Source organism: Anguilla anguilla, chromosome 2 (genome assembly GCF_013347855.1).
Source record: "Anguilla anguilla isolate fAngAng1 chromosome 2, fAngAng1.pri, whole genome shotgun sequence".
In the NCBI taxonomy this organism is placed as follows: Eukaryota; Metazoa; Chordata; class Actinopteri; order Anguilliformes; family Anguillidae; genus Anguilla; species Anguilla anguilla.
The window spans coordinates 38,287,639-38,308,792 of record NC_049202.1 but is presented as its reverse complement, the minus strand read 5'-3'; the positions used below and the strand labels follow the sequence as shown (position 1 = coordinate 38,308,792).

Here is a 21,154-nt window from a genome sequence, read left to right as displayed (position 1 = left end):
ACTGATCAAGTACATTTCCAACTGCTCCATGGTTTTACATGGGTTTCTTCACTTGTGTGTCATTATATAATCACTTTTTGTTTTTATATTCCATCAAACCAAACTTCCATATCTCTGCAATCTGGTTTTATCCCAGAGTCACATTGATCAGGTCGATGTGAAGGACACAAGACTAGGTTGTTATTATGGCTGGTCATTAAACTTTGAAAATGTCAGTTCTGTATCAAAGCAAATCTTTACGGTCCAATTTTCCACCAAGTAACATTTGATGCATTTTACAGTATGTGCGGCAAATGATGCAAATGTAACCAAGCATTACGCTCTCCATCAATACGCTGACATGGGACCATAGTGATGCAATAGGCATGAAACTAGGCTGTCTTTAGTAAACGCTTTCAGCATTTTCCGAATGCTGACCAAAAGTAATTGTAAGAGTGCACTCTCCAGGCAGTCAGACTACTGGTGCCACAGAGGCCTGAATATCAAACCACAGCCGGCAGCTCCCTAAGTATCGTTCCGGTCCTTCCAGATTGTGCAATCTCTGGTCTAAGATAACGAATTGCTCTCAAGCCGCAAGGCAACATGATGGGGCTAGGGGGAGGAGCAATCCACTGAACGCCAATCAATAACGTCTCGTCACAGAAAAAAATAAAAGTAAAAACGGAAGCGTGAAGGTGGCTTAGATGTACTGTACTGTCCTGCTCGTTGAACAGGGAACATGCTGCTATTAATAGCTCATGCAGTGTAGAGTGTAGTAGCCATAGCACCAGGTCACTGCAGTCCAGACCTCCCATGAGAACCGCTTTACAGAAGAGCCCGTGATTGCATATGCTTATAGGGTGAATAAGGCACCCGACACCCAAAGAACAAAATGGCATCATGCTATTCAGACAAACATGCTAATTGTAAAATCTCTCATATTCATAATATTCTCCAAAACTTGCTTTTGATCCCTTTTGAAAAAACCAGACTGAAAGGAAAAGAAAAACAAAGTTTCTAAAGAAAATAAAAGTTGTTGCAAAGTACTGTAATTGCACAGGGTTTGAATGTTTTTCATAGATATGAAAAAGGGGTTCGTTTAGCATACACAACAAGCATACATTTCAGTACATTCTGCACCACATATTCAAATAAATCTTGATTTTGTTCTTTGTGTTCTGTTCCTGGTCTGTTTTCCTTTACACATTGGCAAATTAGTTTAATTTCATCATAGGAACTCTGACAGCTGATTAGGCTTGGCACTATAGTGCCTGGTAAGCAAATTATATAAATAATTACATTTGTTATTATTCACATGTACATACGGGCAGGCCCAGATGAAGCGATATGTGCTTCTGAAGTGATGTGCATGTCAGTAAGTGTTTAGGTTGTGGGTATGACAAATCACAACTGCCCATTGTGTACCAAATCCGTTAGAACCTGAAGAACAGTCTTGCTTCCTGTGATGAGGTTTATGTCTATCACAACCCATGGGGACAAATGTGACTTGTGGAGTAAATAATGTGTGGGAAAATGGTGATTTGAGCTAATCTTAATCAATATTCTTATAAGATTAGGGCTGGAGTGGGACCTATTTAACCAATAAACAGGCAATAATCTACTCAATATTTCTGTAAAAAATGTTAAAAATGAGTTTTAAAATTTGTAATGGGAAAATTCATGGTAAAATGTTTGCTGAACAGTTAATATTCATATAATTTCATTTTCACCGGAATAGAGCTGAGAGAGAAAGAGAGAGAGAGGGAGAAATGGAGACAGATACACAGATAGTGCCAAGCAATAGTCTCTGTGAATAAGCAATCGCAAATGAAAAGCCAAAGTGTGTTTGCTGTGAGATAAAATGAAATCAAACTGCAGCCTTGGTGGACGCATTGTGCAGTCCATTTGGACCTAGAAAAAAAAACATACCAGTAGGGAATATGGGAAATGTTGCCGAATTAAGTTAAATCTAACCATCTGTGCTGGTTGAATAATTGGTTAGCCATATGTGGGCCACATCAGTGTTGTTTTAATTTTAGTTAATATTTAAAGTGGTTTAGTGGTCAGCATAAACCTTAGTGCAAGTCCAATTTGCTATAAGTCCCGAGACAAGAAGAACCAGATGATCCACCCAGGAATCCACTGTGGGTCTCCGCCTTTATTCTTCACAACGGTACTATCGTATTTGGTGATCTCTGTATAAATGTGTAAGAACTCACTTACTTCAAACAAATTATTGCCTTTAATGTAACTTTCTCACTTCAGTAAACCAGCCTTTAACCAGACTTCATGTGTACCTACACATACTTTTCTTGATGTGTGGTAAGTCGTGCATATATGGAAGCCTCCATTTGGTCCTCCATTTGAGATTATTTCATCTTCTCTTTTACATTTACATTTTAGGCGTATAGCAGACCCTCTTATCTTGAGCGACTTACACTGAGTGCTAATGAAGAAAAGGCCTAGATTCATAAATCACCAGGTACCAATTAATGAGAAGTGTAATGGTTGAGTCATAGCACCCGGGCAATAGGTTATCTTTTTTTAGTAGAATTAACATGTGGAAAGGGAGGTAGAGAGAGGATTAATTTTGAATAGCGGAATAAAGGGTAGATAGGGGGATTATTTGGAAGAGGGTAATGATGATCGGGGTGGGGAGAGGAGGGAATTTCCTGTAGCGATGGGTGTTCAGGTTACAATGGAGGGATGGGTATGCTGTTGAGGAAATGCTGTTCTGAGGTTGGGAGGGCATTCACCATTGGGGAGCCAGGCTGGGAGGAGCGATGACCAGGTCCCCGCAGGGAGGGGAGAGTTAGGTGCCAAGTTGGGGTGGCCAAGAGGTATGGGGGTGCAGCTCCTTTAGCAGGCTCTTTACACCTGTGACATCATATTGAGCAACACTTACTGTACTGACATCACGTATGACTGAGTTCCATGCATGTGAGACCTTTCCATCTTAAATTACTCTTCTGTTACTTTAATCAGGGGTGGAAGGAGTACTGAAAATACTCAAGTAAAAGTATCGCTACTTCAGAGATGCCTTAAGTAAAAGTAAAAGTAATGGTTCATGAAATTATGCAAATAAGAGTAAATAAGTTGTCATTTAAAAGTATTTGAGTAAAAGTTATGGTACAAATGAAAATAAAAAAGAAATATTTAAAGGAAAGATTTACTTTAAAATCAATTTCCTCTCATGATCTACTCATCCTCATATCAGGTGAGTATCTGTTGTGTTTTTGTTATTTATCTGAGTAAGTGTAATTATTCTATACCTCTGGCTTTCATTTACTATAGATAATTGTGTCATATGCTCTGCTGTCTCCTTAGGGAGAAACATGTTAAAGTTAATGATCACTGTAACCTTCTGTCTGTGCTATAGTCACCTTGAGCATTATTGTCTGCCTAATGTCACTAAACAAAACACTTCAGCTTTTAAAACATGTTTTACCTCTCAGGTTATTCCTTTATTTCCTTATTCCTGCTGTGGGTTGTATTCACAGCCAGTTCATATCTACAGACAAGTGGTCTGGAACCCAGGGCATTTTCTCAGAACATTATGGTCCCCAGGAATATGGTCCAGATTCTGTAAAAGGCAGTTATTGTTACAGTTTATATAACTATAAATATGGGTCGTGTATTGACCATCTCAGATGCATAGTCTGCCTCATGCACAAAACAGCCAGTACATTGTCAGGACTACACATTTCCGTCAGCACTGGGAGAAAGCAGAAAGCCAGCCCAGCTTGGTTCCTGAGAAATGAATATGCTGATACATTTGAGCCACATCAAGTCTATGCTCTGTACTTCTGCATCCTTCAAGGCATAAGTGATAGCTTTTTCTTTCTGGCAATTCCTCAGAATATAGAGTGGCAATGATGGCATGAACATAACAGGACATGCAGTAATGTTAAAGCCAGCAGTATGCCCAGCTCAGATGTGAGCTCACAACTTTGCATTTAAACACACAAAGAAAAAAACACTTCCACTCCAGGAACTCTAATTGGCCAATTGACTTAGATGAAATCTACATCTTGATAGATGCACTGACTGAGATGAAGGGACATTGATTGGCTAGTGTTATTTTCAGGACACAGCGATTGTATCAGACTTTCTGGAATTTTAGCAGGCACCTGTGATCGTCCGTATAGAGCAATAGACCGCACGGCTGGGAAAATGATCTCCCTTATCAATGTCTGTGCCTAAAACAAGTGTACGGTTCAATGTCAATTCTATTGAGAGATGTCTGGAGGTTTCAGCATGGTTATCAGGTGACCAAGGCCATTGGAAGCTTTATAAAAACCAATTCCCAGAACACAGGGATAATCACACTGACTAGATTAATAGAGATGATCTCCAAAGACATAGCACACATAACACATGAAACGTAACAAAGATGGTCCTTCCCCATGGATTATGTCTTCTATGAGTTTTAAATCAAGTCTTTTTTTTTCAATTGGTTGAATAGCAAAGAATGTTAATGGACTTCAGTTCATGGTTAGCCCATGTCTGAAGGTTCTGCCTTGTCTAAATGAAGTGAAGACTTGAAAACATCTCCTGAGGCCAGGACTGAATAATGAACTCGATATAGAAAGACAGCTTCCAGTGAAATGCAATATAAATTATCTTTCATAAATTTCAGAAAGACGCTTGTCGAAAAGGGTCGTGCGACAAAGTCTAAATTAGTCTATATGTATGCGGTTTGATTACTGTTTGTCAATGACAAATGATTTAAAAATATGTTTATTAATGGTAAGCAAAATATTTAGTAGGCCTACTTATTATAAATATTCATATTATTATTCATACTTATGAATACAGTTATTTATTTATGTCCAAACTGAATTTAAAAAAAAAAAAGGTTTTGAGGTGAAAAAGATGGCAGAAGGAGAAAGCTTGCTCACTAAAATACTATATTTCGATGGCAGATAAATGGCCTTTCAATACGTTTCACATGTACACTAATAGTATTAGGCCAGTCCACTGGTAATGTACACAACCATTCGCAAAAACAAACGACCAGCCCCAGGATGACCATGGAAAGCCAGCTAGGCTGACTGACTCCAGGGCATCATAATATGAGAATACCTGACCAGACGGTCAGGAACGGGCTTGTAGTGCTGGACTCCCAATAGTGGGCCTTATCTTATGAGACTTTGGGAAGAAAACATATTTTTCATTTTTACGTAATATATATTCATATATATGTGCTTTTATTCATATCAATGAATCAAAAACAGTTTACTAATGGTAAGCAAAATATTTATGAATTATTGTTCATTTTTATTTAGTAATGGCTTAATACGAACAAATTTTCAAGAAGGCAGTTCTACTTAAATTATCGCATTGGCTATTTCATACTCTTTTCTGAACGGAAAATTAGTCATTTTAAATTGAAGTAATTATACAGAAATCCCAGTTCTCCATACCTTTTTGAAAAATAGGAAAGAATGTTGTCATTAAGTCTATAAACAATTTAGTGCAGTAGCTCAATCTAATGATAATATGGCTGTGTGTTTAAATTGATCTGCTACTGTGAAAATATGCATCTGGATTCCTTTTCATTACTTTTCCTTGAGACTGAATTTGACATTTTTGCTCAATTTTCATTTTAACAGAGCTCAACACTGACTGTGCCCTAACAATAATTTGTAAGGGACTTTGTGTACCCTGATCATAGTAATTGCTAACATTTATTTGTATACATCAACCTTTGGTTTTGCTTTTAAGACATACATAAAGCTGCACTTTTCAGACGTAACAGATAAAATCACTCTCTCACAAATAAGCCATCAGTTTTACAACATCACTATTCAAAGTGCTGAGGTCATTGACAGAGAGAATTTTGTTGAAGCTCTAACATGGGGGAAATACATTATTTCTGCAGTAGCAGGAAATTAAATGTTGGACACAGGAGAGATGCATGCTGGGATAGGCTCCAGCACCCCCCGCGACCCTGCCCAGGATAAGCGGGTATAGATAATGGATGGATGGATGGATGGATGGATGGATGCAGGATAAATGACCAGTGGAGCCAACTGCTGCATGGGAAGCAATCCATTAGTACAGAAGGAACTATTATAACCGGCTGAAACTCAAGTGAAAGTGTATCAGAACAACATGTAAATATGTTGAAGACACATGCTAGCTAGTTGTAGAGTAGCGGTATAGAAGCAATTGATTATACAGTATGCAGCCTATTCACAATGAATAAAGTACCATATTTGAAGTGTAATACACACATGCATATGCAGTACAGCCATAGTTCCCATGCTCAAGTATGCTTTTAAAACTTTATTCAAGTTTTGAAAACTTAACATACAGTTGTGCACTATGTGCATTGACGTGCATAGCCCTTCAAGAAATTATTTAGGATGCTCAGTCCTTTCAAATTCTGTAGTAAATTAAGTTTCAAATTTGATAGTGAACTCAATTATTCATGTTGTTTAATTAAACTTTAGTGATGACCTTGTTTGCTTGGGCTAAACACCAACATTGTATTTTAAAAATGTCAATAATCATTTATAACACATCTAAATGCTGTCCTCACAATTTACAATTGAAATGGCGGAATATTGAAATTGGTAGACCTTGCGAAACAATACGGACTGAAAGGATTTGATTCATACGTTTTCTTCATATCTTCATTCTTGAGACACCGACTGGATGTCAGAACATCAGAGTTCTCCTATTGACAATCCCAGCGGCTGAACAGCCAATTACAAATAAACAATGTTTTTGTTGCTTGCAGGCATGCTGAAGTACCCATTCAGGTTCATTAACACACACCATATTGACCCTTGCCACCAGGTCCGCCGGGCAGAGGAATAGCTTCCCAAGGCTGGATGTTTAAGAGCTGATTGCTGAGAAATGTTAAAAAAAAAAAGCGGGAAGCACCATAGAACGCAACTGAGAGGTCATTTTCTATCAGCCGACTGAAGAAAGCGCACAAAACTGAATACCCATTAAGATAATGAGTCCACTTGGTGTAATTAAATCCACTTACTCCTGCAAATGTCCCAATCTATGAATTCCAACTAGTCGGCGCACGTTCTTTAAAGTGTGGCCCACAAAGAGGCTTTTAAAATGCCGAAGATTCTCCTTCCTGTGAGTCTCTCCTCCACCTGACTCACAGCGGGAGACGTTAAGAGGAGAACGCGCATGTGGAGCGAGGAGCCGCGCGGAATATGGAACGGCACATTTAATTCGCTGCAGCAGCCTGATTATTCCTGCAAGCGTGGTTCCTGCTTAATGACCTGCTTTTCGATGCAAGCCCCCTTTGTTCCGTTCCCGACACCCACGTTATTTAAAATCGGATACGCCGTACTCGAGGGGGGGGAAGGGAACGCTGAAACTTGCGCGGACTGCCTGTTAGCAAGTGATCAATGCCTGCGAGAAATTTGGACGTCCTGGCAGAGATGGATGTCGTGCACGCGGAATGCCATTAAGTAGAATAAAACCGGCGACGCCTCTGTGGTTGAGGGATTCATTTGAATATTCAATTAGGAAGCGTTGTTGTTTTTTTTGAACAGGCTGTCGTGTCACTACAGAGCGAGCGAGCCGCGGAGCTGATGGAGCCGCATCGGTGGGAAAAGCGCTGTAATCGATCTTCGTTCGGATTAATTAACTTCAGAAGCATAACCCCCCACCCCGCCCCCATGGTCCCTGCCGTCACAGCAGTGGGCAGTATGACACAAAGAGGCACGCATCGGTCACAGGCTATGACCAGCTCTGCCTGGTGAACTGATGTGAATTAAGTCTACCCAACTTAAGGGTAAACGCCTTACTAATGAACAGTGGGTATTTGCCATTTTATAATTCACGATCTTATCCTGTATATGTGGGGGCTCCAGGAGGAGGCAGTCATTTAAGCCAACTCAGCCAATGACCTAGAGCATAATACTACATAATACTGGTCAAAACTTGTTTAAATCTGTCAGGCTGCATGAAACTATGCTCAAACTGCAGTGTCTTGGGTTTGGACAGAAATTATATGTGTATGCATGGACCTTAAAAATCAGTTGCCATTGGTCAAAACGTGCCAATGCTGGGAGTCGGCTATTGAAGAAATACTTCTCGGCCTGTGTTTTGAGCATGACAGCTCAAGATGCTGAACAGATACAGCTGGATTACGCCATAGAAAATAACTTTGTCTTCCCAAGAGGACCATTTCAGACCAGTTACTGGGCCAAGCATACCTGTGACTGTGGAACAGATTTACCTGCTGGAAGGAAACGTTAAAAAAACGAAGAATACATCATCAGCTAGGCTATTCCATTGTGATATCAAGCTTTGAAACAATTGTGCTATGTGGGTCTATGCAATATGGACGCATTCCCGTTGATTCCTATCAGCTTAATGCTCCTAGACCTGTGAGAGTGCCTACCCGCATGGCCCTGGAAAAATGTATTCCCATCCATGATCACGGTGGATGCAAATTAGCGCAGAGGTCGTGTCTATGACTGCATTGTAAATGTTAGGACTGCCGGAGTAAGACTGAGCTCTGCTAAATTAGCTTTAATTGATTAATGACAGAGTAAATTGCCAAGGGATCTGACAGTCCCGTCACAGTGGGGAGGTTAACAAGCTGTTCTGTCCTGTGTGAAATTAGACTGGGTTCATGATGATCTCTTGTGTGACAATTATTTTTTTGGAATATAATTTGGGCTGTTGTTGCACAGATCCCTCTGTGGCGTTAACAACGCGCACTGCATATGTAGATCTCTGTAATACAGCGAGAGTTTCAACGCGACAGAATTTTGAATGGGAAAATGTATAGGATTTCCTGAAAATATACATGTATACGGTACCTCCTCATCACTGCCATGTGGTCGGCCAATCAAAGTGAATTGTGCCATCTGCTTATTTTTAATAATGAAGAAGCAGCCGTGGGCGAGAGCTTGCTCATCATTATCACTGACTGTGAAAAACATACCTGTTTTTCACGAGTTACATCTACGTTCCACACTTCAAGCACAGAACATCCAGACTAAAAAAAAAAAAAAATGGAAAAACATCCAGATTAAAAAATAAAAAACATTCAAATCCCATTCATTGAATTTACCATTTAAACAGAACTTGTAATTTGTGAATTTGTGTGATGCTGCCCTGGAAGAGAGTGAGCTGTGGCTTATGGTTTTGAAATTTGTATTACATTGATGTGCATAGTGTAGAAAAAGTACCCAACAATAACTTTCGGTTTACGAATTTGAATAAAGTTTAAATAAACTTAGCAAAATATAGCACCACAATATATTAGTCCCTTATGTATCATTGCAAATTGTTCTATGTGTATTTTCAAAGCAAGCAGGCCTCTAATCTGGATATCTGGAGCCTGGTTCTTCCTTTGCTAGAATCTTATCTCTGTTTATTTTGTTGCAGCAAGAACAGCCGCCTGTGATGAGCTGGGCTACAGGAAATTGCGAGCGTAACAGGATAATACTCAGTCCTTGTCTGGTACTGTCTCCTGGCAACCGGCGAAACAGGAAAACAGCATATGGGCAGAATCAGAACAGATGAGCATGTGCACACGTAGACTCGGTGCTCTGACACAGACAAGAACATCCCCAGTAAACAGAATTTAAAGTGAATATAATTATTAATACATGTAGTTCACAATGAATCATGCAGAGAGAGCGATGCAGTTGCAAAAGAAAATCCAGGTTTATTAAATAATTTCAATATTGAAAGTTTACAGTTTATTTTTATTACCATTTACTATCACTTTTTCATTCATTTTACTTATTCTTTATATACAGTGTAATTATGAACAGGAAGTGAAAAGTTGCTGTTTATTGGAGATGACAAAAAGCAAACCAGATGATTGTGTAGGCTAATGTAAGGCACATGTAACCAAGATGTGGCTCCTGGAGAACAAGTATTGCATTTAATCGTTAGCTGGATTTTCGTTAACATGTCCGTTAGAAAACTTCAGCTTGTTTGACAATTTCCTGCTTGTTATGCCAGTTAATGGACCAGCTTCTCATTAGCCTTGCTGTACAAATAACACTTTCAAACACATTCGAGCATACGTCATTGTGGTTGCAGTATGCTTTGCACATAAGCTATCTAGAATTTAGCTTGCTGTTCTTAGAACATGAGACAGGCTTTTTAGAAACAATCATTTCATTTTAGAAGCAAATGTTTCTTTTAGAAACAAGGATTTATATTTAGAAATATGGACCTCTTTTTAGAAACCAGGATTTCTTTTTAGAAAAGAGGATTTTTAATTAGAAACAAAGATTTATTTTCAGAAACATGGAGTGCACCTCTGGGCCACCATAGATAAGGAACCAAGACACAAGACAAATCTACTAATGAATATGTCAATTTTACTGAGAGAATTTGCTACTTCCAGGGAGTCAGGGTATACTTGAATCAAATACGCTATGAGGTCATATGACTGAGAAAAGGTATCTGAGTAAAATAAATACAGGAAAAAGCATTAACTTAAAAAAAAAAAAAAAACTAGATTAGCTTCCAACCCTTGCTCAGATTTCTGAATTGGCTCGAGTCAAATCTGAATCTAAAATGAGAAAAAACTCCAGCAGGGCATGTGATACTTCAGCTCATTTTACTATGCAGTGCCCATGCAAGTATAAACAATTAACAAATATAAAACTGTCACAAAAAGAGAGAGAACATAGATAATGGGTAACGCCATATGGTACAGATGTGAACTGCATAATAAATTCTGGAGATAGAACAGAAACATGCATTTCCTTAGAAAATGGGAAATCCTTAATTTAAGAAAACACAGGGAACACTTCAGGAAAACTGAAAACATGAGTATGGGGAGCAGGATGTGACATGAAATACATTTACCATACATTTTTCCAAAGATTCTATCGATCTCACATTCAACTTATATTTTTATATTTAGCAAACATTACATTTGTGTTAAATTGGCTGTATTCAAGTGTACTTAAACTTCTGTACAAAAGTAGTGTACTTAGTGAACTAGATTATCATACTAATTGAAAGGGTGATTTGTAGGTTTTTAGTACAATTTTAGTTTTTCACTACTGTGTCCAAAATATACTTTAAATTGCATTTGAGGTTATTTGATGGTGGTATAGAAGTATATTTACAGTGTAGCAATATCCCAATCTATACTATATGTTACAAGTTTGCTTGAAATACAATGCTATCATATCACAAATTCTATATTAAGCATAAAATAAATCAATCCATCCATCCAATAATTATCTAACCTGCTTATTCCCTGTTGGGATTGGGATGGGGGAGGGGGCCTAGAACGTATCCCAGTATGCAAGGGGCGATAGGCAGGAATACACCCTGGACAGGTCGCCAACACATTGCAGGGCACTCATTGCTAGGATTTGAACATGTGACCTTCATGCTGTGCTGATGTGACAGTGCTACCCACTGCAGTGCTAGACACAAGCCATGAGACAAATAGTGTTTTTCCGGTGCCACGTGGGAAGTTCGCACTGGTGAAACGAGAGAAATGCTCCATCCATAAAATTTGCGTGTTTGGGTTAATGCATATGTATTTTAGCACATTTTAGGGTAGACCGCAAAACATGGGAGGAGAGAATGGAAATTCACACATATGACCTGCTACCGCTGATTTATCATGACTGGTGACCATTTGTGGCAACGGTAATTGCATCTGTTTTTTTTTAATATGTTTTTTGGGTTTTTCCTTTATTTGATAAAACAGTGTAGAGAGACAGGAATAATTAGGAGGAGAGAGAGGGAGAGGGAGAGACAAAGTTCAGCGGTTGGATTTGAAACCCTGACATCACGGCTCGCATTGAGCTTGTGGTTAGCGCTCTACAGACTGCGCCACTAGAGGCCCCATTGCATCTGTTTTTTAACGACTGTAAAAAGTGTTATCTTCTTGCTATCCAGGTATGAAAATTAAGTATACTTTTTATAAATACACTAAAATACCGCAGTAAGTACATGCAATTTAGTATACATATATGAAGTACACAAAAGTACAATTTAAACCAAAATACACTTTTTGTAAGTATACTATAATACCACTGAAAATATATGATATTTAATATACTTATTTTAAGTTCATATTGTCCATTTTTCTCATTTAAATCTCCTGTGCAGTCTCCTCTCCTTCTCCCCTCTCCCAGGTCCAGTGGCACTCTTCTTTGAGAGTCATTGAGGGGCAGGGCTAATTAGTATATCTTTCAAAAGATTTAAGTGAAAGACTCAGATTTAGCTAAATATTTAGTTTACAAACTGAGATTTAAACTATAAGTTAAATATTTAATTTGGAACCAAAGATCTATTTAGCATGCCTGTTAAATCTGAGGGAAAAAAAGCATATTTAGCTTGGATTTAGAAAAAAATGCCATATTTATGCTAAATCGGAAGAAAAAAACCCCACAAAAAAACATGATTTGCTTTACTTGACATTTGGCGCCCTATGTAATTGAGGTGAACCAGTTTGGAAGAATATATTGTATATTAGGGGTGGAGGGAGATGCCACTATTTGTATTTGAATCTGTATTTGTTCAACCAACAAACCGGTACTCCAGTTTCCTCCCACAGTCCTAAGACATGCCGGTAGGCTAATTGGAGACCTTCGGTATGCACTTATTGTACATCGCTTAATGGGGACTCTGAATTGCCCATAGGTACATACTTTATCAACTTCTTCACACAAAAAAATGCCACAAATATGCATCTGGACTAGCAACACTATGTGTATTATATTATAAATATGATTCACTAAGATTAACTGAAAAAGCATTACAAAATCATACAATCATAAAGTGTTGTTAAATACCTAGCAATCTTACTTGCAACTATGAGGAACTGGGGTGTGATGGGTTGAGGCCAGTTTACCTTCACCTTTTTCCTCTACAGCAATGTCATTTAAGGAACTCCATCACGTTTCAGGGTTATAACAGAAACTAACAGAGCTGTTAGGATGCTTTCATTGTTTGTGAATTATATATCACGTTTTTGGCCAACATCCATACTTCAAATATAGACAGTATCCAATCATAAAAGTTTTATAGAAAAGCACACTGGTCATTAGTGAATTGTCTAATTAACAATAAGGGAAAGACACATAAACATAAGGAGCAAAATGCCATCATAATAGACAATTTAATGAGGAACTGTTCATTGGACAAAACATGAGCACTAATACCACCATGTGCATACTAATGCATAAACAATCTACTTCCATTATGAAGGATAGTTGTACAGTATGTACAACTAATGATGAAAAATAATGCATCAAATGCTACAGGAATCTCATAGGAATCAAAAGACATGCGTGATTTTCAGAAGATAAAAATTATTTTTACTCAAGTGAAACATACCCCATATGGATTTATCCATGTGAATTTGGAGCACTTTTATAAAGGACTTGGACACATTCAACATTTATTTTTCCACTAAATTCACAATGTATTAGCAATATCTTAATACGTCGTTGTACGTCGCTCTGGATAAGAGCGTCTGCCAAATGCCTGTAATGTAATGTAATGTTAATACATAGAAAACTGAAGAGAAAGTTAATAGAACGGACAATAGAAGCTGAAAAATATTTCAGATGTGCGGAGTAAGTCATGCATGGTCTTCTACAAACTGCCAATCCCTTGGGTAGTAATAAATGATGCAAGACTAGCAGGATTAGAAGCAATAATACCGAAAGATAGAATTATCTCCCAAAACAACAGTTTATTGTATTTTCATGGTGCACTCTTTGCAGACAATGAAAAATATCTTGTCATATGCTAACTACCTGTGGTGGTATGGTTCCCAGAAATTGCCCTTATGCAAATTTCTTTAAGTAAAAGTACTTAGTGTCACATGCTTGACATATTGCGGACAAAGTACAATTGTGAATCTCAAAAAAGTAGTTGAACTGCATGAACAAAGACTCCAGAACTTCAGACCAATTATTCTGCATCTGCTCAATGCCTTCCCTTTGGCTGTCTCTGACATCTCTATAGCCTTTCAGAAGAGTAACTATCAGAGTGGGTGGCTGCAATAAGAAAATCACATTTTATATTGTCCACATTTGGATGAATACACTGTAGTCGCAATTCAAATATTTAAAACGTTAAGCGCATTGTATTTTTTAGCAAATGTTCTAAATGCTATGGTTTCCAAGTGGTTGGATGGGTACACTGGACACAGCCTTGGTATTATTAAATATGGCTTTAAATGCCCTACATGTCTAACATGCTTTTTTAACTGCTATGTGTCCAAATAAATTTCTAACAATTTCTTATACTTTCTTTTTTGTTAGATGAGATTTCGCTTCAAGGGATTAAGCACATTGGATGACAGGGAATGTAAATAAACTACCTTTTCAACCTTCAGAATGATAAATGTTACCTCAAGCTTTCCTTTCTTGTCATGCTTTTCTTATTTGTTTGTTCGATACTTTTAGAGTAACCCTGTAGAGCACAATCACAAGATGCTGGCATGTGTGTTTTATCATTCCACAAGATAGGGAGGATTACCCTACGCTCACAAAAGTGCTGAAGGCAAAACAGCAGCTTAAAAAAGGTTCAATAAATGTGAAAACGTGTGGAAGTTGTCCTTTTTTAATCATTTCACAAGACAAAAGGGACAAAATTCTATATTAAATGCATTACGTGCTAGTTTTATTAGGCATTGTTAGCTTACTTGCTTCAATATGTATTTATTTGTCTTAATTCATTTGGGATTTGAATGCTACTGTAATGCATGTTTGATGGATATGACTAGCATATCTTTCCTTTCATAAGGAAGAAAACTTTGGAGAAAACTAATTTTCAGAAGGTCACATGAGGCAAATGCTCTGAAACTTCAGAGTAGAATTCACCGTCTACACTCGGAGGAACTTGGAAGAAGAACAGCAGACAGGAACACAAGTGTGACTACATTATCCAGAACACACTAATTAATGAATGTGCTTAAATAAATAAATAAATAGAATAAACATCACACTGCGGCTCTGTGAAGACTTTATGTAACTGTTGGGCCACATTCAATTCTCTAAAGACAAAGACTTGGTGGGAAACAAAGCAGACGCAGACACAAATAAATTAAGTCATTTAAGCAAAATTACCCTTCAAGTTTGTTCCTGAAGCGTGTCATAGATCAGTCGCAGGGGGGAAACTCGAACAAGACAGAACCTGTGGTAACATTGCAAGGATCCTACCTTAAACTTTATTTTTTATCCTTCATAATTTACTGGGAATGTTGCCATGTTCTTTCAAATAAATATCACTTTGCAGGTATCCACTGTTTAGTCATAGATGCAACAGACCACTTGCTTTATTGCTGTGAATATTCAAACAAAAATGTTTTATAAGAATCGGCATTGCAGATATAGGGCTCTAGTTAATTCACCACTGTCCTTAATTAGTGCTAGTGTTTTACAACTGCATGCACTGAAACACCCACTATTGTGTTGTCCAACCTCTAATCCTTTTAATTTAATCTTGAACCACACAAACATTACATAGCTTCTCTGAACAGTGGGTTTCCGACCATTGTACACATTGTGTTCCACAGAAGATCCACTGTATGATTTGCCCAATGCTATTATACCTATACTCATGTCAAAGCTACGTATATAATAATACATTTCAAAATTCAGAAGTTCATGCCTCAGCTATGTAATTAGCCATTGTTGACAGAATACACATTGCAGAGGCAAACAGTTTGGTTTTTTAACTAGGGTAACTACAGCATTAGCTCCTCCTTACTACTGTATGTACCCAGTGCACTAAGGCTACCAACTGTGTCAGTCAATGAGGAATACACTTCTTCATCAATCAGCATCACCTCTCTTGTTGTGCTGTGAATCCTGGAATGTGGAAAAGAGTTACCTTATCACAAGCAAGAGCATCAGAGGAGTGCCAGCCCTTGAAGCTCTTGGTGATCCTTGTGTGGGCGGTGCAGTGATGATTTCAGATGTGCTTGAGACTAGCGATTCCAAACTGGGAGAAAACAGGGGAACACCGATTAAAAAATGGAAAAAAAAATGTTATTTAAGCCACACACAGTTATGTTGTCCTCAACAAAAACATTTTAGCATAATTAAATGCAATTTGCACTCAAAAAGATGAACAATGGTTTTTAATGCAGATGACAAAACAGATTGCTTATGCGGCCCATTTACTGTAGTCTCCAAACTGTGTTTATTGCACCCACATGAGAATCCTCACTGTGCCATCATTAGCCCCTAACAACTCAACTGCTCTTCAGCACTGATGTATCATACTGTTATGCTCTGAAGGGTAAGAAGGTTATGCGTTTGCAGGGCGGCAATCTAAATTGGGAGGCTGCTTTCCTGATGAGCATTTTGCTTTTTGTGTTCAAGTGTTGCCACTTGCAGCCAAGGGAGGGCTCGGAATTCACCATTACGTAAACGGCGTATGTTGTTCCGCAGAATTGCCTCGTCAACATGACCAGAGACTAACAGCAGCTTTATTAATTACACAGCCATGCATTATCCTTGGGTCCACTGTATGGGTGGCTTCTGAAGAGACTTGCCATATCTCAAGGACCCAATAAAACTCACTATAGACTTAATACACGGTGTATCAGGGCTTCTTTTCACCAAGGATATAAACCATACAACAATGTAAAGGTGACTGACTCTGCCCTTATCTTCAGGCTTGAAATAAACATAAAAATTAGTTCATCGGTAATATGTCATACTGTTTCTGCAGGCACTGCTGTTCAATTCGGCTCTCAAAAGTGACACTGACTGGCTGGCTGTAGCAGCCACAATTAATTACATATGCATGAGGGCAGGGAGAGACGCTGTGACACTGTCCAGAGAGGACTGGGGTCACAACAAGACACTTGGTAATCTGTTAGACGTCTTTGCCATGACAGTGGGCTGCCAATTAACGAATGAAATGGAGGAGCCAGGTCACAGACAGAGATCCCGGACACAATGAAATTGAAAATCCTATCACAATATGAGTTGTATTTTATCTTCATCAGGGATACGGCTCCCACACAATACAGATCACCCTGCGCCAACAAAGGACAGATATACAAAAGATATATAAATCTGCCATGTTGTGTCCAGTTCCACCAGGTTTTTCAAGAACAGAAAGGACAGTGTACAAGCCATCCCTATGATAACACAGGCTTCTTTTCAAAGTGAATATTAAATAAAGTACAAAATCTTCACTTTTTTTACCAGCTTTTACATCAAAGATCATCAAAGCCTTGACACTTCACCATTATGTATTTGTGAATTCACACAAACCAAGGTATGAACGTTCTCAAGTTTGAAAAAGTTCTAATTACATTTTGACACAATCTTGTGTTTGCTGTCTGTAGAGTGCTTTTTGATGGCACGTTGTCAGTGTTAACGAAAGGTGTGTAAATTGGCCTACCTGCATCATGGCAATGTTTTTTAAAACATTTTTTAAGTTTTGTAACAAACACTTATTTCAAATTATATGATATGAAAATGAATATTATACCATAATGTTTGGGACAAACACATTTGTTTTGTGATTTAGCTCTGTACTTCACAATTTTAGATTTGTAATCAACAATTCATGTGTGGCCAAAGTGCAGATTGTAAGCTTTTATTAAATGGTACATACATTACCAACATACATTTTGGTTCCACCATGTAGAAATTACAGCACTTTTTTCTACATAGTCCCCCCATTTCAGGGCACCATAGTGTTTGGGACAAATGGCTTCACAGTCGTTTCTGATTAGTCAGGTATGTTCAATGTTTCCTTAGTGCAGGTATAAGAGAGCTTCCAGTATCTAAACTTGTCTTGATTCTTGGCTTTTGGCTGCATTCAATGCGAAGACCAGTGCTATTCCAATGAAAGTCAAGAAAGCTATCATGAGATTGAGAAATAAGAAGAAGAAAAAACTGTCATTGACAAAAACCAAACCTTAGGCTTACCAATATCAACTGTTTGGAACATCATTATGAAGAAAGAGAGCACTGTTGAACTCAGTAATCCCAAACGGCCGAGTAGGCCAAGGAAGACCTCTACAGCTGATGACCCAAGAACTCTCACCTTAATGAAGAAAAACCCCCAAACACCTGTCTGACAGATCAGAAACACTCTTCAGGAGGCACTGAGTACCATCTGCAGAAAATTTCATGGACAGAACTACAAAGGATACACTGCAAGATACAAACCACTACTCAGCCACAAAAACAGGATGGCCAGGTTACAGTTTGCTAGGAAGTACCTAAGAGAGCCTGCAGAGTTATGGAAGAAGGTCTTGTGGACAGACAAGACCAAGATTCACTTGTATCAGAGTGATAACAAGAATAAAGTGCAAAGGCCAAAAGGAACTGCCCAAACTCCAAAGCACCCCCCTCATCTATGAAACATGGTGATGGGGATGTTATGGTTTTGGCATGTATGGCTGCCGCAGGTACTGACTCACTTGTCTTCACTGATAACGTACAGTAACAGCTGATAGCAGCAGCAGAAAGTTTCCAGAAGCATCTTATCTGCTCAAGTTCAACCAAATGCCTCCAAACTCATTGGATAGCGCTTCAGCCTAAAGCAAGACATACTGATAAAGCAGCAGAGACAAAAAAAACTGTAAGATTCTTGACTGGCCAAGTTAGTCACCCACTCTGAATCTAACTGAACATATGTTTCATATGCTGATGAGAAAACTTAAAGTAACTATCCCCGAAACAAGCAGGAGCTGAAAATGACTGCAGTACAGGCCTGGCAGAGAACCACCAGAGAACATACTCAGCACCTGGTGATGTCCGTGGGTCACAGACCTCAAGCAGTCATTGCACGCAAAGGACATGCCACAAAGTACTAAATATGAGTACTTTCATTTACATAACATTAATATATCCCAAATATTAAGGTGCCCTGGAATGGGGGAAATCTATAAAAAGTGCTGTAATTTCTACACAATGAAACCAAAGTGTATAGAAAATACCATTAAACAAAATCTGACAATTTGCACTTTAATCACATGAGAATTGTTTCATTTCAAATATAAAATTGTTGGGTATCGAGCCAAATAAAGAAAAATATGTCTTTGTCCCAAAGCCTTATGGAACTCACTATATGATCAAATTGAACAATACAAATGTTCCAATTTATATTTTCTTGGTGTTTGTACGCACTAAGATAAGATATTCCAAATATATCCATGTGTGCCAAAATTTTGTTGAGTGTTTTTTTTTTTTTTTTTTTTTCAAATATGGTTTTCTTTAATGTATTCAGTGGTACATGAGAAGTCATTAAAAACAACGAACAAACAAAATGTGCTACTCTGCCAGCAATAAACTGTGAGTTAATTGCATATTTACATTTAAAACCAGATTGAGGGGAAATCATGTATAAATCATGAAATCATTACCATTATCATGATCATCACTGGCTAAAATCCTCAGAGGACTGTTCAGACCAGACTGTTCTTCCCTGCAGGTTGAAAATTGTCACAGGACTCAGCTTACAACAACACTATTTAGACCCCATCATAGGGCCTTTGCCATTACTGAAGCTGACATGTTCAAAAAAAAAAAACAATCAGGCAAACAACAAAACCCCACACTACTTTGGAAATCTGTCAGATCTCACATCCTGTAACGAGGGACACCAGTTAATCTATGTTTTCACTCCAACGTTAACAAAGCACACCACATTCAACAGCTAGAGATCTTATTGAGCTGATAATTAGTAGAGTCAGGTGTGCCAAATTAGGGTTGAAATGAAGACCTACAGAGTGGTAGATCTCTAGAAACAGGGTTGAGCAGCATGTGACATGTGAACATACGGCATGTGACCCAGAATTATTCCATCGTGCATAAGCATCTAAATCTCTGTGTGGTTCTTGCAGGCATTGGTTTCAATCATAGACTGGCATTTTTATGTACAAATAGCATTAATCATAGTCATGAACAAAGTGGAATGCTCTGTCAGTAAAAAAAAAAACAAAAAAAAAACAATAAAAAAACAGAATTGAGCAGTGAACAGATGTCATCCAAGATGTGAGGGATGCATTGTTTAGTGCAAACATTACACCAGACATCCTAAATTAGGAATTTTTAACAAGACATGCAAGAAATACACCTTGGCAGAAATGCTAAAGGCTTCTAACTCCAATAAAGAAAATATGGTTATAGACAAGTCAACAGAAGGCACAGAAAACAATGCACTGCACATTTTATTTTATCGGTGCAGAATTTGCTTCCAATTTGCAGGCCGTTGTTTAGCTCAGTCGGTAAAAGCGGTGAGAGGCACTTGCGGTACACAAGCGAGCACCACGGCCTCGGTTCAGTCTTGGATCTGACCCATGCCGGTGCTGACTGCGGCCGACAGGAGCGATGCATAATTTAGCTTTGCGTCGCTCAGCGATACAGTCGGCGGGGATAGCATTGTTCGCTGCCCGTGGCTTGCTGCCTGCGCACGCGTATGAATGGGTCTCCTCGGCCCCTGCTCTGCGCTGTGCACAGCTCGCAACTGCCGCGCGGAAATAAGCAGCTGACTGGCAGGCGTGTTTTGGAGGAGAACCGCGGGTTGCCTTCACCCTCCCGGGCCGGAAGCAGGGGGCCCCACAGGGGCCCCGCATGAGCGCGCTCGTACGTAGTTCGTAAATCTGGCATTCCAAACTCGGGTGGGACCGGAGACGCCAAATTAAAAAAATATAAGTCGTTTTAAAAATACAGCCTGTTCTTGCTGCACTGTGTGCCTTGATGCTAAGTCACGTCGCAGCCGTGGGGAGCATCATACAACGCCTCCTGAATTTTGAGGTTGACTTCAACAATATAACTGCTTTTGTCACAATCAATGCAGTTACATGTTAAAAGCATACAGTGAAACCCGCAAAGACTTCATGCAAAACGCAGTTTAATTAACAAGTAATGCTCACATTGTGACAATCACAGGTTGCATTTAGGCTAGCAACTCTTGTCTAATAAGATTTTCAAGAATTGCCAAAGCAGAAATTGGTGCTACACAGTATTATATAGTAAAATTCAGGCATGACTATAAAACTAGAAAACACTGACACTGGATTTCAGGATTTGAGGAGTAATGTAATTCTGAACTAGTTTTTGCACACAAAAACAGGGACTGCATTGACATTCCGAGAGTTCTGGGACAGAGGCAAAAAAAATCATTCCAAATACTGCACAGAAAATAGCACTTGGCTATTCCAGCCAACTCCATTGATGCAGAAAGATGAATCTCTCCCTCTAGACAAGTT

General features: G+C 38.7%; 1 long non-coding RNA gene across 1 annotated transcript in view; it reads right to left on the bottom strand.

Annotated features, from left to right (window-relative positions):
* The window catches only part of LOC118219521, a 70,100-nt gene extending 54,179 nt beyond the window's left edge, over positions 1-15,921 (bottom strand). Inside the window, exon 1 of the long non-coding RNA XR_004763787.1 lies at positions 15,805-15,921. This is a non-coding gene — a long non-coding RNA (uncharacterized LOC118219521). The remainder of the gene's footprint in view (positions 1-15,804) is intronic.
* Positions 15,922-21,154: the final 5,233 nt, after the last annotated feature.